This window comes from Garra rufa, chromosome 16 (assembly GCF_049309525.1).
Source record: "Garra rufa chromosome 16, GarRuf1.0, whole genome shotgun sequence".
Lineage (NCBI taxonomy): Eukaryota > Metazoa > Chordata > Actinopteri > Cypriniformes > Cyprinidae > Garra > Garra rufa.
In genome coordinates this window covers 28,393,463-28,418,657 of record NC_133376.1, presented here as the reverse complement: position 1 = coordinate 28,418,657, position 25,195 = coordinate 28,393,463, and positions in this window count along the sequence as shown.

Sequence of the window (25,195 nt, the reverse complement as noted above, 5' to 3'; positions counted from 1 at the left end):
CACTATATGGAGAAAAATCCTGGAATGTTTTCCTCGAAACCCTTAATTTCTTTTTGACTAAAGAAGACAGACATAAACTTCTTGTATAACATGGGGGTGAGTAAATTATGAGAAAAATATTAAATTCTGGAACTGAACTAACCCTTTATATTTTTAACATGTATTTATAGATGATAGAACAGTCATTTTATTTTTGTTTGCTACAAGAAAAAGTGGAAGTTTTTTTTTTAATAACTTTATTATTGTTTTCTATCAAGGTCCTTATAATGAGCTCCCTAAATTTAGATGTAAGGCTTCTGTCTTGGTGATTTTACTGATGTAGTTGTAAGAAGCTTCTGCCTTTTCCTGTCAACCTGAAAGTGACTTTTAGTATGCAGAATCACTGTGTACCAGTTTAGCTAAGACGTGCAGCAGAATTTTAATCAATTAATCTCCCAAACAGAGAATCACAGATTGCATAGGTGTTGCTCAGAATGAAAGGAATAAGAGAGGCAGAAATTAGACTGAGGACAAAACATGCCCACATTATCATGCACAGGTACAATTATGCAGAGCCTCTGTCTTTCTCGCACATTTACACTAATACTCACAATACCTACACAATGCGTGCACACATTTTTCGACCCCATCTCCACCACGTCTTTGACAAGCCTGACGGTGATGTAAGAGGATGTGTTATCTGCTGACTTGTCAAGAATTCATAAATTTTTGAAAACAGATGAAGGTGAACCGAGTTTAAGCTCAGGGGACTGATTTCTGTAAGTGGATTCAAGGGTATAGAAAACGTGAGAGCCTGGGAAGTTCATCTGAGAGTGTGAACATTTAGACTGGAGTGTGTACAAAAAAGAAGTGTAAAGAGAAGTCCTTCTCTTCTCTGTGTAGACAGACATAGGGGGCAGTCATGGCCTAATGGTAAGAGAGCTGAGTTTGTAATCTGAAGGTCGCCGGTTCGATTCCCACACCGGCAGGAATTGAAGGTGGGGATTGTGAATGAACAGTGCTCTTTCCACCTTCGATACCATGACTGAGGTGCCCTTGAGCAAGGCATCGAACCCAAATTGCTCCAATTTCGAGTATGGGTCACCATACTTGACAATACATCACGACAAGAAGACAGTGGTCTCAGTCTCGTTCTTTGTGTGTATACATATTTGGAGTTTGTTTGTTTGTTTCTTTGTTTCTTTATTTACTTATTAATTTAATTATTTTTAATTATTGAGATAATTAAAATGTACATTATACAGTGTACATGCACGCCATTATTTAATCGAAATTCATTAACATGAAATAAAAGGCAACACCTGTGTGTGTGTACACCTGCTGTGAATCCAGAGGAAACTTTCTGTGAACTGTTATGCACTCAGAAGTAAAAACACTTGTACTCGATTATTACTGATCAAGACCTACTGTGCTTTGATACTGAACACTAAAGAGCCCCGGGTTTTCGCCCACTAATTCCTGTTGCTTGTGCCATTTGTTTTGTTTTCTTCTGTCTCTTCCTTTCATACACAAATACATTCCAAATTGCATCACTTTTTGTTTGTCTTGTTTCTACAAACTCAGTCTTTCTCTGTAACCTTCCAAATCATTTGCCTTCAGATTCACTTTCAATAGAAAGAATTCTTTTATAAAGCATTTTGCTGACTTTATGTGGAGGTTTTCCAATTCAGTTATGTATTCATTTCATCCTTAACAAATCTTTGCTTAGGGACTACAGTAGGTACATATTATGAGGGACATTTTAACTGAATGTTAATGCTAGAATAAAAATACCATATACATGTAGCTAACATGCAGTAGTTGGAAGATAGCTTCAGACATGATTTTAGATGTAGACATGTTGAGCAGCCTTTTCCATGTTTTCAGCATGGCCTCAGGCAGAAACATTAACATGAAGAAGTTTAGGCAATTTCTTTCACACAGAAACTGTGATCTTTGCATCTAAAACATTGTTAAAACAGGCATTGGCCTGCTGAAATGCTAGCCAGTTTTTGAATACCGTAGCTGGTCCCATAGAGCATTATGGTTTGCTTGAAAGTATAAAGATGATGGTGTAGAACACTATTTACTTGCATAGGGGCCAAGCTCAATTAATGGAAAATATAGTCAAGCCTGAAATTATTCATACCTCTGGAAAATTCTAAATAAAAGTTACTTTTATTCAACCAGCAAGTTTTTTTTTTTTTTTGACCGGAAATTACAGGCTACTCCCAAAAGATAATAAGATGATGTAGATGAGGCATCATTGTGGGAAAAATAAATAAATAAATAAATTCTCAGCTTTTATTTACATTTAAACAAAAAGTGGCATGTCCAAAATTATTCATACCCATTGCAAACTGTAACAGTCTATGGGAAAATCCAAAGTTCTATACCATTCCAAATAGTCCAAACTGTTCTAAAGCATCATAATTGCCCTAATTCATTGGGAACAGCTGTTTTAATCAACTCAACAGGTGAAAAACAGAAGCTCTCTGCTGTTGGTTTGTGGACAGTCATGGCTAAGACAAAGGAGCTCACTGAGGGCCAGCGCATTGCAGCTGCTCACAAGTCAGGAAAGGGCTATAAGACCATATCTAAATGTTTTGAAGTTCCAGTGGCTACAGTGCAAAGTATTAAGTATTAAAAAATACAAGACATTCCACACTGTGAAAAATCTCAGAGGACGTGGTCGGAAGCCAAAAGTGACACCTGTGCTGGTCAGGAGGATAGTGAGAGAGGTAAAAAAAAGAATCCAAGGATCCCCACCAAGGTCATCCTGAGGAATCTGGGCTCTGCTGGTGGCAACATCCCCACTGTCAAACATGGTGGTGGGAACCTAATGTTTTGGGGTGTTTTTACGGCCGGTGAACCAGGGAACCTAATCACAGTAAACGGCACCATGAAAAAGGAGCAATACATCAATATTCTCAACAGCAACATCAGGCAGTCTGCAGAGAAGCTTGGCCTTGGGCACCAGTGGACACTTCAGCACGACAACAACCCAAAACACACAGCAAAAGTGGTGAAGAAATGGTTAGCAGACAAAAACATTAACATTTTGCAGTGGCCCAGCCAGAGTCCAGACTTAAATCCAATTGAGAATCTGTGGAGGGAGCTAAACATCAGGGTGATGGCAAGGAGAGCCTCCAACCTGAAAGAGTTGTAGCTTAATGCTAAAGATGAGTGGGCAAAAATACCAGTGGAGACATGCAAAAAGCTGGTCAGCAATAGAAAGCGTTTCCTGTAATAGCCAATAAAGGCTTTTCTATTGATTATTGAGTAGGGTATGAATAATTTTGGACATGCCACTTTTTGTTCAAATGTAAATAAAAGATGAGTAATATTTTTTTCCAAGATGCCTCTTGTACATCATCTTATTATCTTCTGGGAGATGCCTATGTCATTTCTAATAAAAAAATAAAAATAAAAATAAATAAATTGCTGGTTGAATAATAGTAACTTTAAGTCAAAATTGGCCAGGGGTATGAATAATTTTGGGCTTGACTGTAAGTGGTTGGTGGTTTATTTTTAAATCTCCTATAGTATATTTTTTCAGATTTTGAGATATAAATTCTATAAGATACAAGTTATTATTTGTCTTTTGCCATCAACATCTACATAAAAATAATGCATGAAGCATATAGGTGTTAGAAAGGAATGATGGACGTGGAGCACTTCCAGTGGCCATGTTCCTGCATAAATATTTCACCCCTTCATGCCAAGTTTCATTGTATGCATAACACACACTTATTTTACATAACAGAACCATTCAGTTCATGCATGTGATTTCCTGAGACAGCACTGGAATACACAAAAAGGAATAAAAAGCTGTGAATCCCAACATCAATATTCTGGAACAGAGTAAAAGCGTTTTATTATATAGTTAAGTGTTTTACTTTTTTATTCAGCTGTTTACTGTAATTGTAATGTTAAATGTATGTCCAAAAAGTCCTGTTTTTGTTGCTCATTTTATATCTCAAGGTAAAATATCTCTGTTGAAGGTCACTCTTCAGTCACAAAATGTGTTATGAGTATAATTTTAATTGCTTCCACTGGTAGTGCAGCAAAACCTTCCAACAAGTTTTCTACGTAACCTCATGGCACCACAGGCTTTCAAACACAATTTGTTGATTTTTAGCCACACTGCTTATTCTTTCAAGAGCTGCATTACATAAATCATGGAGTGGATATATAATGCATGAACGAATATATGAGCTATGAGATATTAATATCACAGATGACATAATGCTTTTGCTCACCACATTAATGTACCCAGAGAGCCTTTATAGTCACAAATTAATGTTTAGAAGCCAGACAATTATTGGCTTTCATAATGAGGTTTCATTCTGATTCTAAATTTTCCATTTTTTTCATTTTTCAGTAGGTTGTCTCACATGATAATCATCAACTAACATCATGGAAGAACTTTAAAAAGAATGGAATAATTTTAAAAAGAATATTTCAATGACGTGGTATTTGCGTATTTGTTATTGCTCTAGATGATACCTGTCAAAACAGTACTTGGATACTTGGAGTATAATTAGCTTTTCTCATCGAAAAGTTCAGTCTCCTGTATTTAATAAAAACGAAATCTAGTTTTTAGTACGTTTGTCTTATTTTTGCATCACCAAACGTTGCAGAAGAATATTGCAATTGAACATATATTAAACATTGTGAGGAATTGTGCCTTGCAAACTGCGCTCAGCACTAATTTTGGGACGTGTTTGCACTGTTACCTGATTTGCATAATTCCTTTAGTAAATCAGATGCTAAAGCAAACAGACAGCATGTGCAAATAAACGACACACTCAGTGGCGCAATTCATTCTTAGTCAATTCCCTAAATATCTTTGATTAGATTTGGTACCATTAACCTTGCAAACTTTGGCTAATCCAATGATTCATTTTTCTTCGAAAGTGCATACAGTTTCAACCTGGTACCTTAAATGACTTGTGATTTCTGGCAGGTCTTGCTGCTATTGTGTGCAATTTGAATCAAATGGTCAGTGAACCAGTGCCAGTGGAGTTGACCTATGAGGCAAAACCAAGTACTGTATAGTGTAAACATGATATAAAAGGAATGATAAATGCTTGTTTAGTGAGATGCATTCACTGTCTAGTCTTACTTTTCCTTACCCTTCTCAACTGTATTCTTTTTCTCTGCTTCAATATTTTAACAGGCTTGGCATTCTGATACCACATCCCTTTTAATAATTCTTTAAACAGAACGAGTTGCAGGAAAGGCATGAGAGTGCATGCTGTTTGCTCTGTTCTACAAGAACCACGGCTGACTGCTGCTGCTCATTAGAGTCCCAAAACAGGCTCATGTGAGTGGCTCTGTCACTTAAATGTTCCTATACTACATCTTCAGAAAACCCATTTTAAATATACATCCTAGAATAAAACCGGTGAGCGGTGCTAGTCATGAAAAGGATGCTTGTATTTCCAGTTTCTGCTAGCTGCTGCCCTGGACGTACCAAGAGTGATGGTGGTGGTTGCTTCTCTGTTGAAGCTGGCTCTTCAGCTCAACTCTGCTCAATTTGTCTAGTTTTCACTGTTATTAAGTCTAATGTTTTTGCGAGGGTAATTAGACTTTAGAAAAGTGATCAGTTTGAAACTTAATATTGCTGGCTAAACTTTCAATTCCATTTTCATCAGAAATCAATTATGGGATTTTACTCCCTGTTCCAGAAAATTGCTTTCATTACAACTTACCTCTAAGATGTTTCTTTTTCTTCTTCTACTTTTTTGATGCTTCTCTTCTTTGCAGCATACTGATTAGAGATTGATTGCAGGTCAGATTAAAATGTGTTTTGTGTGTTTGCTTTGATGGTGACCCAGAAATCCAAATGGAGTGGAGGGCTTTCACAGTTGAAGGGAAACCTGCCCACATTTCAAGATCTCCTGGGTAGGTGTGTCTGATCTTGGAAGAGCGGGATGAAGAATTTAAACATTTAATGAAGCATTAAGTCACATGACGTGAGTCCTGAAGGATGGCACAGCCATAGCATAGTTAGCTTGTGCTGGTGAATGTCGTAACTATAAGAAAGAAGTGCAAGAAGAGCATTTGAGGTAAAAAGTACACTTATAAATAAAGGTGCTTCACAATGGCATAGAAGAACCTTTTTTGTCTAAATGGCTCCATAAAGAACCCTTAACATTCGGAGAATCTTTCTGTTTCACAAAAGGCTCTTTGTGGCAAAAGAAGGGTCTTTAGATTATAAAATTGAAAGAAAGAGATGGTTCTTTAAAGAACCTTTGACTGAATGCTTCTTTAGGGAACCAAAATGGTTCTTCTATGGCATTGCTTGAAGAACCTTTTAAAACACCTTTATTTTTAAGAGTGTATGTGACCAATCGAATCGATTTGACTGAAAGAAAGTGATAGATTGTTTCACTAGATAAAACATTTATTCCTTGGCTGGGATTGTGTAGAGCCCATTACAGCTGCACTGAAACTGCAATTTGGAAATTCAATCCATTGGCTCCCATTGAAGTCCAATATGTATGAAGAAAAATCCTGGAATGTTTTCCTCAAAAACTTTAATTTCTTTTCGACTGAAGAAAGAAAGACTTTAACATCTTGGATGACATGGGGGGGTATGTCAATTTTTATTTTTTATTCTGTAACTAATTCTTTAAGAACTGTTGGTTTTAAAGCACTGAATGGTGCTTCAATGGCATCATTGCTACTTTTTATTGGAACCTGTTTTTAAGAGTGTTTTTATAGTTTGGCACATTCTAATGGTGCCGTCAACTTATGACATAATTTCCCCAAGTGATTAGCTCAGGTAATTGGCTTAAAAGTTCTGTGGCCAATTTTCCAGGTATTATTGACCTCACTGTATCCAACAAGTGAAATCAAAACATAGTTTAGACAAACCTCGTCACCTTTCTTCTTTAGATACTTGAACCTCATTAACACTAAAGATCAATAAATGCAAATGAGAAAGTCATCAATATCAATCTCGTAGATGGGGGTAAGGTTAGGCATGCTGTACAGCAAGAGCTTTGGCAATGGCTTTGAAAGCAAAATAAAAAGTTATCCAAACAAATCTTGAGAAAACACGCCATGATTTTATCTGTTACCTGGAAAGGAGCAAAATTGAAGATAAAATATGCAATTCAGGACATGGTAAGAAAGTCAGACTAGGTAAGAATGGAAAGATAGACAGATGAGACACTTAGATAATCGACTTTATTTTGACAGCATATGTAGCAACAGTCAATATCATACAAGCTTTGTAACCACATGTTTTTTATCACTGAGAAATTTATGAGTCATGTTTTGCTTGATTGTTATTTTTTCTTAGGTCTGTTTGTCTTCATATCAGATTGTAGATAGCATTCCTAACTTGATGGATTCTCGAAAAGCCAGTCTCTCTGATATCATTGGCTCTACCAGCAAGTGACGAGTGCGGCTAGAGCCTTCAAAGAAGCGAATGCTCATCTGAATTCCTCTTACCTGACAGTCCAGCATTAGCCATCCACATCGAAGCACTTTGACAGGTTCAGATCGTTCTGCTGGGTCATTCTGGGAACTGAATTTTTCAGGAGCTGCTCTCCTTTCATTATTTGCCATAGGTAAGCATCTGAGAGTCAAATAGGGTTGCTAAAATGTCACCTGCCTGACTGCAGTTGGATTGGGTGGCTGCTGACAGTGTTAGTCAAAAGGGCACATCATCTCACATCAGTAAACAAGCGGGATAAGCGCTTTCTCAGTGCCAGAACATTTAAGAACCCTTCCAATGATTAGCACGCACTTAATAGATGCAAAATGTGTGCTTTCTCATACCTTAACTGCTTTTACTAATCACTTAGTGAGCATAATATTCTCAAATATTAAGGTTTTAGTACTTTTAGTGCTACTTCAGTACTTCTTTTAATGCTCTTTTCTCTTGCCTTTACTTACTGTACATATAACTCCTTGCTCTGTGTCAAAAGGCTTTCAAAAGAGTTCATTTAATTAGAGAACCCTTCCAATTTTTACTGTGAAATCTGAAATTTTGCGATATGAAGTAAAACAAGGGTGAACATGCTTCTTTTTATTGTCCGATTCAGTTTGATTTTTAAGTCACTTCTGATGATTAGGCTTTCCAACCAGCTGAGAACAGACACTTCTTTGAAGGCGGGAGAAGAAAGATGTCTATTCTGGCATGCACTGCGCAAACAACCCTTCTCATAATATACAGTGGCAAATAAATTCTTTCTTTACCAGTTTTACAAGAAGACTGCAGAGGAACAAAAGTAGAAGTGTGGAGTCAGAAGAGAAGTTTTTTCAGTCATCATTCATGGCCCAGAGGTTACAGCATGCTGAATAAAAATCTGTTTTCATTGCACAACATTTACTAATCCATCAATGTTGACCACATACGCAACCCTGGACTATGACTTAGTGGAATTCATTTTTTTCATTCTGCAGACAGGCGTAAATATACTTACTGAAGTATTTTTTCTAGTTTAAAAGTTAAATCTAAATTTCTCCACAAGCACATCTGGTCCATGTAATCAATATCTCATTAAATTAAATGTAGTGCACTAGTGGTGGAATTTAGCAAGCACCTGCAATAACTGAGCTGCCTTGACGAAGAAAAAACGAACATATTCCTCAGTCTCATAAGATATCAATATGCTTTTTGTGTGTGTGTTGCACAGTGCTGTTGATGTCTATACTGTATATACAGTATAAAAGGACAGTGGGTACAGATTCTTGTAGAGATTGGACACAAGTTATGTTCTCTCACTACTGTGTGGTTTAGAAGTGGGCAATCATGTGTCATTCCATTCAACAGGACTTATCCAATCCATGGGTAATTGTCTGAGAAAAATTGCTTTTCCAAATATCTGATTCCATTTTTTCGCCAATCAGAGAACAGCTTCGAGAGACGAGCGAGAAGGATATTTATAACCTCTCCTCTCCAAAATTGGCTTAGAATTACGTTCTTTTGCCCAGTCTGACTCCTGCCCACTTGTCATTCTGCTCTCTCTCCATCTCCTCTATCACCTCTGCTATCAACCTCTCAACTTCTCAAGTCCATTCTCTGGTAATGTTTGTTTAATACTCTGAGGACTGCCCTACACTCAAGTGGGAGATGGAGAAAAGAGAGGAATGGGAGAAAGTGAGCAAGAGATGGAACAGGAACTCCAGAGAGATCAGAATACCTCTTTCGCCATCTTCTCTCTCTTTCTTCCTCCTCTTATCTTATTACTGATTCAGGCTGTTTCTTCTGCTTCTATTGCATATCTCGGATGGAAAATGAAATCTGGTTGCACAAGTGGGACGTAGACAAATGTTGACTCATTCCAAGAAAAAAATAACTTGCTCTTAAGACTATTATGACTTTTTTAACTGTTGAAAGCTTATATTCTTTGTCTGTCTGAATATCAAATGTTCTAGATTCTCACTGATGACAGCATTCAGGGTTTAAATGCTGAAATAGAATGCTTCTATTTTTGTTAAAGCGCCTACATGGTGTCTTCTATCAAAAACATATATTATTTGAGTTGTGTACAGTAGATTGTCATTTGTGCGATGCCATGTTCATGGCGGATGAACATCTAGTTATTTGTCACTGATGTAATTCCTGTTTCTGATTCAGCAGATCAACGGAGGCGTGTTGTCATGTACCTGGTGTCAGGTGAAAGCTTTCAAACTATTTCTAATTTGTTTTTGCCATTGAACATTCTGAAAACATGTAGACAACAGAATGGAGACATGTTTATTTTCTTCTGCTGATTCAAGACAATGGTCTTGAAAAACACATGCTCAGCTTTTTTTTACATGTGCCGATATCATGTGGAACTGACTGTGTTTACAGGGCTTACCAGATTATGTTGAAAGACTAAATAGAATTTTAAACGGATATGGTTAGTAATTCTTTCAATCATACTATTTTTGCCATGACAACTCTCAGAGTTTAGTGTGGTAGTATACATGGCATTGTTAATGTGTTTGGTCTAGGCAGAATAGATCTGCTATATGCTGCTGCTGCGGCAGAGCAAGTACCGAGACTTGCTACTGCCAATACATTAAAAATGACCCCATTCAAAAGTTTACATCCCCTTGATTCTTAAAACTGTATTGTTACCTGAGAGATCCACAGCCTGGTTTTCCTGGATTTTTGTGTATTTGAACTCTTTCCAACAATGATTGTATGATTTTAAGATCTATCTTTTCACACTGAGGACAACTGAGGGACTATTACAGAAAAACTATGCATTAGGAGCCAGGGGGTGAAAACTTTTGAACAGAATGGAGATGTTCTGTTCTAATTTTGCCTAAATATGATATGTTTCAATTAGTACTGCCCTTCATATGCTACAGATGATAGTTACATCTGTAAATACATCAAAATCATACAGTCATTGTTGGAAAGGGCTCAAATACACAGAAATGCTAGAAAACCAAAGGATTTGTGGAAACTAAAGGAATTTTCTGAAGAACAGCGGGCAGTTCAACTGTTCAGAACAAACAAGGGACTCATGAACAACTATCCCTGCTGAAAAAAACAGCTAATACCAGCCTAGGTTTTAGTCAGGCTGGTTTTAGCTGGTGGTTTCCCAGCCTGACCAGCCTGGAAAAGTGGACAAAACCCCTCTAAAACCAGCCTGCCTTCCAGCTATGACCAGCTAAAACCAGGCTGGTTGACCAGCTAAAACCAGCCAACCAGCCTAGGCTGTTTTTTTTCACCAGGGATCACAGAAAAAAAGAAGAAGAAAAAACACAGCTGTGGATCATTCAGGTAACAACACCTGTTGATTATGAATCAAGGAGATGTAAACTTTTGAACAGGGTCATTTTCATAAATTCAACTATTATTTTCTCTTGTGGACTATATGTGAACATCTTTTATGTATGATAAACGTAAACTGTAACATACTAGAAATCACTCCGTAGCCGATTTATACAAGTGGAGCTGGGGAAGTTGGAGGGTTTCTAAAGCGCACTGCAACTGCTACAGCAAGAACTAGCTGAGTATTTGAATGTTGAGCAGCAAGCTCATTGGCTGCTGATATGAAAAAAACACCAATAAACTGCGGCAGTAATGATCTGATTTTATTAGATTAGAGTTAGAACCTGTGCCATCTAGAGTTTCATCACAGAACTTTACATTAATTTAATAATCTAGCTAAAATATATATTTTAACCTTTACAGTACATGTATTTTAATGTTTATAGCCTTCTTCTATTTGAAGTGCTATACATTTCTGCATTTTCCCTAAATGCAGTGAAGTTCAAATCTCAAGTAAAATGACAAATGTTGTTGTTTTGACCCTGACTTGTTTATTGACCCAAGACATTCATTTAATATTCATACAGGCTTTCAAATTCCAATAAATTCTGTTTCTATTGTTACTGACAAAGGATGTTACTTAGGTGCTTCAAAAATCTCCCATCACGATCTTATTCTTCAGATATCTCAACCTTTTCATTTAAACCTGGACTGATGCCATGTGTTAATGAGGACTGGGGCCTGCAGATGCAGTGAATGGCTGTAAAAGCTGCTAAGTGTTTCAGATGGCCATTGAGAAGGAAGTGGAATTTGTGCGTATGTGTGTCTGAAGACATGTGTTCCTTGACGAGCTCGCGAGGCCTTTTTAAAGCTGTCCTCAGCGTAAAGTGCAGGGAAGAGAGAGCTTTTAAAACTTGGCATATGGCAGACTGCACCAACTTTCTGTCCCACGAGTGCCGTTTCTAAGCACTGCGGAGTGGCTGCGCTGTGGCAAGATGCTCCGGGAAGCAGATGTTCATTCTCTTAAGTGGTAATGGTTAATTGTGATCATGATGATGATGGTGATGGGATGAACCTAAACTGTTGAATGTTTCTTTTAGTATCCGACCACCAATTCAAGAAATTAAATGAATTAAATATGGATAACGGCAAGAGGTTCAAAAGTGGTTACACAAGTGGGCTATAGATTGATCAACTATTTCTTATTCATTTGCCGCACCATTTCCTATGCACACAGGTTAAAGGAATAGTTAACTCTAAAAATAAGAATTTGCTGATAATTTACTCACATTTAGGCCTTCCAAGATGTGAATGAGTTTGTTTGTTCACTGGAACAGATTTGGAGAAATTTTACATTTAACAGTGAATAGGTGCCGTCAGACAGTTTAAATAGCTGATAAAGTATTCTATATGATTAAAGTCTATTAAGTAACATTCTGTTTCAGAAAAAATGTGTTTGTAATGAACAAAGCCATAATTAGGATTTAAATTCAAACTGTTGCCTTGTTTTTCCAGTGAAAAGGTAATTTCATCTGAATCAGGAGAGCAATATGCACAGATCACACACCGATTACAAATGAAAACAGTCCAGTATAGATCTAAACAAATGAAGTCCTTCTGAGATTTTTCTTTCAAATGAGCTTTTTATCAGGCTTCTGTGAAAATATCACTAGACATTTTTTAAAAAATAAGGCATTGAATAACTGACTAAAAAACTTGTCTTTGAGATTAAAGTGAAATTACTTTACCTAAATGTAGTAGCCTGATAAAAAATAAGATTTTGATGATGTGCAGCGTTGCATTTTACAAGATGTTAATTGACAGGCTTAAGTTGGTTTGTCGATTACTTTGTGAATTATTGTGATGTTTTTATCAGGTGTTTAGACTCATTAAGACTTCTGATGGCAACCAATCACTGCAGAGGATCCATTTGTAATGTAATGATACAGTGGGGAAAATAATTGCTGATTTTGTACATTTGCTCACTGACAAAGAAATGATCAGAAACAGAAAAACACCCTGAAGCATAATTTTTACACCTCCATGTTTGACGGTGGGGATGGTGTTCTTGGGGTCATAGGCAGCATTCCTCCTCCTCCAAACACGGCGAGTTGAGTTCTTGCCAAAGAGCTCGATTTTGGTCTCATCTGACAAAAAACACTTTCACCCAGTTCTCCTTTGAATCATTTAGATGTTCATTGGCAGACTTCAGATGGGCCTGTACATGTGCTTTCTTGAGCAGGGGTACATTGCGGGTGCTGCAGTATTTCAGTCCTTCACGGTTCAGTGTGTTACCAATTGTTTTCTTGGTGACCATGGTCCCAGCTGCCTTGAGATCATTGACAAGATCCTCCTGTGTAGTTCTGGGCTGATTCCACACTGTTCTCATGGTCATTGACACTCCACGAGGTAAGATCTTGCATTGAGCCCCAGACCGAGGGATACTGACAGTTAATTTTGTGTTTATTTTATTTGCGAATAATCACACCAACTGTTGTCACCCTCTCACCAAGCTGCTTGGCGATGGTCTTGTAGCCCATTCCAGCCTTGTGTACAATCTTGTCCCTGACATTCTTGGACAGCTCTTTGGCTTTGGCCAAAGAGAAGAGTTTGAAATCTGATTGATTAATTGATTCTATGGACAGGTGTCTTTGGTAACACTTTATTTTGATGGTCCATCTGTTGACACTCAACTAGTTATCAGTATTTATTTAGTAGCATGTCAACAGTGCATCAGTTGACATTCAACAACATTGTTTCAACAGACAAGCAACATACATTCAACTAACTGCCAGTAAATTATAAAGTGCATGTTAGTTTCTAATTTATAGATTTTACAAAAAGTGCATGTTTACTGTCAGTATGTCTTTTGCAACATGTTATTAACTAATAGTCAGCTAACTTTCTGTAGATTGTGTTACCATCCTCTAAATTGTTTACCAATTTACTAAACCTAATCTGTCAGTTGATAGTCTACAGTCATGTCAACATATAATCAAGAGCATATTATATCATCCTTACTTAAGAGCCTCAAATGCATCAAATGAATAATTAACCATCTCATTTTTATCAAAATCACTAGTTTGTTATCTGTTGATAGTTAACTAAACATTAGTTATGCATCTGTTGTGTGTCAACTAATCTAAAGTTTACATTCAGCAGACTATTAGTAGGCATTCTCAACTAAGCATTTGTGGATATATTTTAGGATTATCCAATTAACCCTTCACACCGGTGTGATTTGTCTTGGCTGGTCCCTTATGCGTATGATCACACCGGTGTGATTCGAACGTTCGCCGCATCACGTGATCAGCTGCTGAATTCAAATCTGTTTTGGCGCTTTGGCTGGCTCTGAGCCAGATCGGACGTGCTGAGTGCTTGTCATATTATCACAACTATTAAGTGTTTTCAACCATATAATGCTTATTTTAGGTTTCAGATATTTAAATACACATAAGTACTAGCAAAACCATGCATTTATAGTTTGTAAAATACACACTGATGTCTATGGAAGCGGCAATAATGATCCTACAAATATATTCTGACAACATATTTTATTGATATCATATACAGATTATGTAGGTAACTCTAAAGTTCACTCTCCTCTTCTCCCAGCTCACCAGAGACTTACTTTAATGTCTTTCGGGAGGAGAGGATGCATTTGCGTGTGTTAAATCCCACAGCTCGGATTCAGCGCGAACAAACATGGCGGCGCCCATCACCCGGTATATAATAACTAACGCGGTCATAATAAAAGTGTTTGGACTTTTAAATAAATTTACTTGCACATATTTCGAAATCGGAATATCAGATATTTCATAATATAGCGAGCATGCTTGTAAATATTAATGATAAAAAAGGGAAAACGAAATAAAAGCGATCCATGTGTCTTATGGTGCGTTCACACCGGACGTGACTTGCGCGGAAAAAACGCTTGAACATTTGAGTTTACTCGCGCCATTCGCGCGGTAAAATTTGCGTCATTCGCGCGTGACATTTTCTTCACAACAGACGGGAACTCGCGTCAAGGGAGTGGCTTCTGCCACTCGTCAGCGGGAAAGTAGTTGTAAAATAGGTGAATGAGCTCAATTTGCCAGCTTTAGCTTGCTTGTAGTCTCAATATGTATGTATATGTAGGTCAAATTGAGTAAAGAGCAATTTTTAAAACTAACCAGATTGTCCGACCTCTTCACTCACTTTATTCCTAGCAAGATCCCTTTTATTTCTGTTTCTACAAAAGTCCAAAGATGTATTGTACAGCTCCGAGGAACCACAGACAGCAACGGTGATTTTGTCCGCCATTGTTGTTTCGGATTTCTGCCTCCGTCACTACTAGAGCAAGCTCCTGATTGGTTAACGTGGCGCGGATTTTCGCCAAAGTTCATATTTTTGAACTCGTGCGATTCGCGCGAATGGCGCGGCAATCGCTTGAAACGCTCAATGCGCGCCGCGCCATTCGCGCTATTCGCGCGTTTCGCGCCGCCTCATTCGCGCGTTTCGCACCGCAGGATGGCTATTCGCGTCTTTGCATTGACTTAACATGTAAATCACTTGCGCTTGCCGCTTCATTCGCGTCCGGTGTGAACGCACCTTTACAGTGCTATTGTGGCTGCGGTGTGTCACATGACGCGTCGCCATGGAAACAGTAATGCCAAACATTCTAAAATAACGGTCGCCTAAAAAAACTCACTCTTTGGGGTTAGATAGAATATTTTAAACTCACGTGTGAAAAGGTTAAAGTGAAAAACAGTTGATAACAGTAGAAAGTCTATAAACTATCAACAGAACACACACAAGCACGCATTAATTATATGCAATATATTTGCAGTTTAAAATGAGAAGTCAATACCAGACAATGAAAATACAATAGAACAAACACTACAGGCAGGATATTGGAGAAAGTTGTTTTATTAACAATATATTTACACAAACCCATTATTTGCTAGTGTATCCGAGATTATGTGTGGCAAGTTTGACATCAATTAACATATATACAAAAACCAACGTGATCTCATGATAATTTGTATGTATTTTACGTAAAATGTGGTTCTACAAAACGTACATTTACTTACGTTTTTCCAGACACTAAAACATACAATACTGACGTATTTTTAGCATTTTAACGTACAATACTGACGTTTTGACACCTAAAAACGAATCCTTATGAATATTGAAATCGCAGCACTACTTTAATTATCATTGCTGTTTTTAGTTGTCATACAAATTGCCTTGTGTATCCAACTGCATTATTAAATAATTTAATAGTTTACTTAATATGAAATTATAACATTAACTTACATTCTGTTCTGTGATTTAGGTTACCAGCTCGTTTCCAAGAACAGGTCTACAAAGTGTTCAACAAGACTACACTTTAAACCATTAAAATAAATGACATTTCTGCAATCGTTTAACCATTCATGTAATATTAACTTTGTTTGGCGTGGTGGGACACAACAGGCATTTTCTCTGACATGCTGTGACTAACACTAGAACCATAAAATACACAGAACACGCATCTTAATTACAAAATTAAACGATTTGATCTGTGCGCTGTAATCCAGATTTTCAACATTCATGCGATTGCAGAGACCAGACCTCAATTCAAGTCTTTATCCGACGATCTTCATTTCCATCCAAAGCAGCGACAGCCATAAACCTGCGCTGAGGTGCATTTTACAAATTCAAATACAGACGCACTAGGAAACTACAGGTTTTACGGCAGGAAAACCGAACGCTCATTGGCTCTCGCCAGCATTCGCTACAGATTACGACATGCCGTGTTTCTGGAGAGATGTGTTTGAACGATGCACGGGCGCCTAGACGGAGAGGATCAGGATAATAATCTGGATCATATTTTCAATTTAAATCCTGCTCTGCACCTCAAAGAAACATACTGTATTCCGTCAGAGACGACTGCGGCTGCAAACGCTTCGTCATTTAGATTACTTTTTGGTACATCTGTCATATTTGTTTATGAATAAATTATTGCGATTGCACTTTTCCGTCTTTCATGTTTTTTTGTATTACTGTACAGAGAGATATGGTTAACGCTAGGTTTCGAGGTAGGAGTGTGACTAGCGAGTATAAAAATATTTTTGTTTAATTATAAAAATGGGAATTTTCCTGCATATTTTGGTCAGTTACGTTTTATATCCTTTTATATTCGCTATTAAATGGGTAAGTTATATAAAACAAACAAACAGCACCATGTCACCTCAGGGGTAAAGCAACTTCTGTTTGTTTATTTTTTATATGTTTTATATATAAATATATGTTAATTGATGTCAAACTTGCCACACATAATCTCGGATACACTAGCAAATAATGGGTTTGTCTAAATATATTGTTAATAAAACAACTTTCTCTAATATCCTGCCTGTAGTGTTTGTTCTATTGTATTTTCATTGTCTGGTAATGACTTCTCATTTTAAACAGCAAATATATTGCATATAATTAATGCGTGCTTGTATGTGTTCTGTTGATAGTTTATAGACTTTCTACTGTTATCAACTGTTTTTCACTTTAATTGGATAGTCCTAAAATATATCTACAAATGCTTAGTTGAGAATGCCTACTAATAGTCTGCTGAATGTAAACTTTAGATTAGTTGACACACAACAGATGCATAACTAATGTTTAGTTAACTATCAATAGATAACCATAGTTTGTTAAGTAATTCTTCATTTGAGACCCATAAGTAAGGATGATATAATATGCTCTTGATCATACGTTGACATGACTGTAGACTATCAACTGACAGACTAATTTTAATAAGTTGGTAGACAATTTAGAGGATGGTAACACAATCTACAGAAAGTTAGCTGACTATTAGTTAATAACATGTTGCAAAAGACATACTGACAGTCAACATGCACCTTTTGTAAAATCTATAGATTAGAAAATAACATGCACTTTATAATTTGCAGGCAGTTAGTTGAATGTATGTTGCTTGTCTGTTGAAACAATGTTGTTGAATGTCAACTGATGCACTGTTGACATGCTACTAAATAAATACTGATAACTAGTAGAGTGTCAACAGATGGACCATCAAAATAAAGTGTTACCGGATTGAATATTTATTTCACTCATTAAAATGCAAAACAAACTTATTAAGAAACAAACTTATTTACATCTTGCATGGCCTGAGGGTAAGTAAATTCTCCTTAAATTTTCATTTTTGGGTGAACTACTCCTTAAAGCCTTATGCTTTGTGGTGTAGTCTTTGGTCTTTCAACACATTCACCCTTTCCAAGCAGCAGTAATGGCTTTGGCAAAAAAGCCTGAACTTGACTACGGGTGACACGTAAAAGGCACCGGGTGAGCAGACAGAGAACATGAAAGGGAAGCTTATATAGATCTCTAAATGGCGGGGCAGATTGAAACATCGGGAGAGAGGACGCCACAGATGAAAGGAGGGCCGTGGTTGCTACAGGCACGTAGCAGACAGCTAATGACAGGGTCCTTTGGCAAGAAGATGGCATCTCTCTGATCCAACACTCATTGATTATTGATGCACTGCCCCAAGTGCGAAACCCGGCTAGACAATCAATGTTTTCACCTCGTGCGTCCCCATGCACCATTTAGAGGCCTTGATCGTCAAATGATCAAATCCGCTGCAAAGTTCACGGCTGACTTGAAAAAAAAGGAAAACCGGTGGTATTGCAGTCATCAAGCGAGAATTTAACTTCTCCTGCAGCCAGTTACTGTTTGATCCATCTTTGTCCATTGCATTAAGTTATTAGAAAACTTTGACTAAGCCTTAGACATTCAAACCTTTGAACCAGCCACCGCTCGGAGTTAAGTTTCTCAATTACACCACAATACCACAAGCTTCACCTCATCAGAGAGAAACACAAATCCCCCTCAGAATCCAAGCTACCTTATTCATCTGCTCCTTCATTTGTGCTACAGCCGTGCAGAGAAAAGCTCTATCTTTTTTTCTTTATTTATATATTTACTTTGTCTTTTAGAGACAAAGGCCTACTCACACCACTTTATATTTGTTTGAAAGTAGTCCCTCTCTCTCGAACTAAACAAATCTCCTTTTTCTCGCCCAGGAGAGCCACAGAATCAGGCCTGCCGGCTGAATGGAGAGCGGTATAATTAACGAGAGTGAGGAGGTTCAGCCTGTCTCAATCAGCTCAGTCAGGCAAGGCAAATTAATATTCAAGCATTGACGCTCGTTCGCTCCGAGACAATGTGTCTCGTTTACATAACCCCTCCGCATGGGCGAGGATGCAAAAAGTGATCGGACACAACCATCAATTTTATTTAATTCTGACATTCTGGTTAATGTTTACATTTCCAAAACGACTTGTGTGCAATTATATTAGCTCTGGGTGTGCCTGATTTAGAGGCATAAATGAATTGACGTTGAATTGTTTGCCTGAATGCAGGTTATTAGTTTACATATCTTGTAATAGTCCTTAGTTCTTTTATTGTTTAATGTTTACGCAGGTACACTGTCTTAATGAGGATGCAAATACACACTAGGCTTTCTGGGAATGGATTTGATAAACTATTTAAGCCTTACTTTGTAATGCTTGATTGACTGAACAGCATTCTCTGCAATTGTTTCAAGTTCATGAAAAACAAAGTGAGCCGAGTTTTCCGGCTTGAATATTTTAATAGCATTTGGTTTGTAAGCTTTACCTTTACTGTCCAATTGCATCTGCCTGGTGGTTACCCATGTTAGCCATTTCTTTTAGAATAGGGTACTGAGACATCTGTGACAGCAGTCCGGCTGAATTCATTGCAAACCAACATGGCTGTCTGCCATCTGCCCACTAACACACTCGAGTCTTTTTGTTCCTTCTCAAGGTCTCGCTTGCAAGGCTCCCATTGTGCACTATCAAAGGGATATCAGGGCGCCACAGGAAAATCAACCTGCCTGTAAAGTTCTTTAAGCCTGTCTATACATTATTAAGCTTTTTGTGCCTATGAGAAGAAAAGGATGAAATGAAAAATATATTTATTTTGAGTTCTAAAAGGTTTCTTTTCTGAATGCCAAAGATTGTGTCCATATTATACTCTATATAATGTATATTCATGTCACCATCTTAAACCTCTCTTACACATAAGAGGGATCATACAATTACTTGTTTTTGTTGTGGTACTGCCTTGAGTACTAACTAAACTAAAAATAACTAAAACTAACTAAAAATAAAATGTATTATAAAATGTAGCAGTCCCACTTTATATTAAGTGGCCTTAACTACTATGTACTTACATAAAAAATAATAATAAGTACAATGTATATTGTATTGCTATTGAGGTGGGACATTTTTGATGGTATGGGTAGGTGTAAGGGTGGGTTAAGGCAAGGGTTTTCAAACTTTTTGGAGCCAAGGACCCCCTCATAATTATAACAGTGTTTAATTCTAAAGTTTAATGTGGGCGGGAGTAATGAACATAATATGATTGTTTTATTGGTGCAAATGGTGCCTATTGTAGGTCTATGTGTACTTTTTAATACTACAGCATAATATAAATAAATGTATCATATTTTCTGTAAAGTTGCACTAGGTCAGGTTATTTTACTATGATGTAAATACTGATAGGCCTACATAAAACAATTGTTACTAAAATGTATTTTACTTCCCCTCACTCCAAATCGTTTAATTTCCGTGGCATTCAAAACAACAAAAATGAATGCATATATGTATAAAATAAAAATAAACTATAGTGGCATTCATTGCAAACAACATTTATTTTAAATGCTAACTCTATAACAAACTTATCTAAAACAAAACTGAAACTCATTTGGCATCCCTGCTTAGCCTGACCAGCTAAGACCAGTCTGACCAGGCTCGGAAAGTGGCCAAAACCCCTCTAAAACCAGCCTGCTGACCAGCTAAAACCAGCCAACCAGCCTAGTTTGTTTTTATCAGTTTTTTTTTTTTTCAGCAGGGATGAATTGTTTCCATGACTGAATTGTAGATGCGGTGTAGCATTTGTTTGCTAAACTATTATTTATTATGTAAAGAAGGCTTTGCACTTCTCTCGTGTCCGAATGTCCAAAGGCGCCGGTGCGAACACTTGTGTTCTTTATATCAGCGGAACAATATGATATTCGTCAGATACGAACAAGACATTATTCAAAACGGTCTATCAAAATAACAGTGAAACATTGTGATTTTGTAAAATAAAGGACACAAACAAAATGCACTTGCCGTCTCGGTCTCTGTGAACTTCTTCCTGAAATAAAGAAAAAATCAGCAATACTGCCTTCTCATCACACAGACAGGAGAAATATATTTATAGAAACCTTTTAGTGCCAGCTTTTAAGTGTTTTGCTCATTTGACCTAAGCATTACGTCACGTTGGAATATAAATCATAGCACATTTCAGAAGATAAAAAAAACATGAGTTGCAGTGCGGAAAATATGGTATAGCAAATTTTTTTGCAGACCCCCTGGCTTTGCGTCCCCCGAGGGTCTGCAGACTCAATATACAATATAAAAACATGTATGTACACAAAAAGTGCATTCTACGAAATGATTCATAGTAGTAAAGACCACCTAATATAAAGTGGGTCCGTGAAACTTTAAAACGTTCACTTTTTAATATGTTTGTATATCTTAAAGGGGGAATTATATTCATAAATATCCTGAAGATAGTATTCTTTTAATCATTTTAATTTATAGTTACAAAAAAATATATAATGTAAATTCAAATTTTAACGGTTTCAGTTCAAAAATTCAAGCTGATTGAATAAAAAACAAACAAACAAATAAAACATTGTAATGTGATGTAAAAGTGATACTAGGAGCCAACCAAAGCAGCACTTTTTGTCAGCTTTGGTCACCTGACCCCTTTTAGAAGGTTACTGTCCTGAAAGCATATGCCCTTTACAGCTAAAAAGAGATTCTATCACACATTCATCAACACTGAAGCAATTTTTCAGCCAGATACATCATCTTTTTTTTGGGCTTCATAAATCAGCTTACAGTTTGGAACACAGTACCTGGACCATACCCTACAGGCCTGTGCTTTAGATGAGGTTCTCCTCTAGAGCAAATGATAAAAGCAAAGTAGAGATTATCTGGATATCAAGAGAATCTAGGGTCATGCGTCTCACAGTGTCCTTATATAGCCTTACTTTGTAGAGAGAACTGACAGACCTTTGAATTCAACTTTTGTTGTTGTTGTTGTGATTGCTGAGACATTGAAAATTGCTGTGTATTGTATTGCTCTGGATCAGTAGAAGATTATTTGCTATTTTCTTTTCTTCAACTGAATTACTACAGTATACTGTAGTAATAAAATTAGGCATGCCAAATCCAGGGGTCTATCTAGGATTTGGAGCATGAAGGCTTAGTCCTGAGTCACGACAGTACAGTTTAGGAATATTAAAGATCAGTAAGCAATATTGTTCATATTTAAGTTCTTTTTAGAGTATTTTTACTTTATACATAAACACTCTTAAAAATAAAGTTTCTTTATATTATTAAAATGCTCCTCACAGTAAGAACAAAATGGTTATTTTCAACCCTGCTGAAAAAAAAAAAAAATATGCTGGTTAGGTATGCTTTGGTGCTGGGATGCTGGTTTTAGCTGGTTTATGCTGGTTCTTTGCTGGTTTATGCTGGTCATTTGCTGGTTAATGCTGGTCCTTTGCTGGTTCATGCTGGTTCTTTTGCTGGTTAATGCTAGTCCTTTGCTGGTTTATGCTGGTCCTTGACCAGCAACATGACCAGCATAAACCAGCAAAAGACCAGCATTAACCAGCTAAAACCAGCATCTCAGCACCAAAACATACCAAACCAGCATATGCTGGTTTTTTCAGCAGGGAAAGCTGTTCACTGAAAGATTCTTTTAGAAAGCCAAAATGGTTCTTGTATCACCGCTTTTGAAACCTTTATTTTTTAATATGTGAGTGTTAAGTATTAGATGCCTGTTACGTGACAGACGTGCTGGATGAACGAGACGAAGTCGAGAATCAACAATTAACACTATATTTAATATCTTCTTCAAGGAACAGACAGGAACAGGCAGGATAATCCACACACATGTAACAATAACATCAAATAAAGACCGACATTGAACTCATGAAACAGACAGACTTATAAGGACACACTAATCAACAGACACAGGTGACACAGATGACTAATGATACGAGGACAGGTGCTAGAAATAATGATGAGGGCTAAACCAAATGACACAGATCAACGGGGGGAAAACGAATGGGATAAACCAAAGACATGAACTGACAGAACTGTGACATTACGCCCCCCTCCGAATAGGCGCGTCCTCGCGCCGTAGAAAAAGAAAAACAAAACAGAAAAGAGGGGCGAAAAAAAAGGAAAATGTCCATGGTGGCTTCGGCGGAGGACGCCACCCCAGGAGGGGGACCAAAACAAAAGTCCAGGTGAAAGACAGTACAGTCCAGAGGGGCGACGACGGAGGGAGGAGCCAGGGAGGACATGGGTGGGGCGTAAGGCAGGAGGAACTGACCCAGACCGCAGCCATGATGACGGCCCACTGTGGAGCCGACGGAGGGAGGAACCATGGTGGATGAAGGCGTGCCGACTCCATGGGGCCGACCGACAGAGGCGGAGCAGATGGAGAAGGAGCCCGAGGCGAAGACGGAAAGCCGATGATCCGGGGTGACGCCGAGGATCCGGAGGGCCAAGGTGGAACAGGCCCTGGCGCCCGAGGCGGAGGCGGAGTCCCGGAGATCCGCGGCGGAGCCGGAGCGACAGAGGATGGAGGCTGTGCCCGCAGGAAGGAGGAGTCCCAAGGAGCCGGTGGGACGGCGCGACGAGGCACAGCCGGAGGAGCAGAGTCCTGAGGTGACGATGGGGTGACGACTGACCAGGGCGGAGCCGAAAAGACGATGGAGCCCGGTGGAGCTGGTGGATCGACGGGCGACGGTGTAGAGGAGGGCGTCGAGAGCCGTGGTGGAACCGCGGGGTCGAAGGGCCGAGGCGGAGTCCAGGACTCGGAGGCTGGAGGCGGAGCTGAGGGATCCTCCAGCCGAGACGCCGATGGAAGCTGGCAGTCCCGCGGCGAGCCCACTGCACAGGTGGTGGGCTGAGGGTGAGCTGAGGGGCTGTCAGGGGACAGCGGCGGCCAGACAAACATGGCATCAGATGACAGAGGGTGGGTGGGTGGGAATTCCGGGCAGACAGGACAGACGGATATTTCCATATCAAAGTCAATTAAGTTACCAGAGTTATCTTCGATGAGATCCGAGAAAAAGTCTATTAAGTCCCCAGAATTAGGTCCAAGCTCACCCTCAGTGATGGTGCAGTGGGCAGGGCTCTCTATCGCCCTCTCTCGCTCCATGTGGCAATCCACCGTCGCCGATGTTGCAGTCGGCTCTCGCACCTGGTCAGATGGGTCAGGCTGTGGCTCTGTCGCTCTCGGCTCTGGCTCTCCATCTGCGGTGGGCTCGGGCTGCAACTCCGCATGTCGGGGTGATGTTTGGCTGGGTTCTGGGTCTGGAGTGGGGCTGACGTCCTCCTTGACGATGTCAACAGTCCAGGATGATCGGCAGGACGCCAGCACCCACTCGATGAAATCCGGCAGGCTCTCTTGAGGACCCTCCCCGGATAGCAGCGCCTTGGTGGCAGAGTTCAGTCCTAGGCGGTAGTGGACGCATAGGCTGCTATCCGGGAAGTGTGACTGGTTTGCCAGGAAGAGAAACTCACGTGTGTGGTCCTCAAGAGAGCGTTCCCCCTGCCTCAGGAGGATCAGGAGAACTGTGGGGTCCATGAAGAAAAAATCAAAACCAAAAAACAAAACACTGAGGCTAACAAAACGAAAAAATAAACGTAGGGGAAGGTGCCGGAAAAAACTGTTTCGGTCGGTCTTTCTGTTACGTGACAGACGTGCTGGATGAACGAGACGAAGTCGAGAATCAACAATTAACACTATATTTAATATCTTCTTCAAGGAACAGACAGGAACAGGCAGGATAATCCACACACATGTAACAATAACATCAAATAAAGACCGACATTGAACTCATGAAACAGACAGACTTATAAGGACACACTAATCAACAGACACAGGTGACACAGATGACTAATGATACGAGGACAGGTGCTAGAAATAATGATGAGGGCTAAACCAAATGACACAGATCAACGGGGGGAAAACGAATGGGATAAACCAAAGACATGAACTGACAGAACTGTGACAATGCCCTTGTGGGTGAGAAGATATTAATTATAATATGTGAATTTGAGTGCAAATTTTAAAAACACAATGGATATTTTAACATTACCAACACATATTAGAAGAACTAAAGTAATGTCAAGGTCTTGACAGCCCTCAGAACTACTGGTCAAAATTATAGGTCTCATTATAATAATAATATTTAATGTCAGTCTATTCCATCCCAAATCTGGCTTGTCTGGCTTAGTTGAATTGTCGAACCTAGGCGGCCTGAAATGTGAAGATAGTGTGCTTCATTGTATTTCTCTGCTCAATTCTCTAGCGTGTGTTTTGAAGGATGAAAATGACAGATACTCT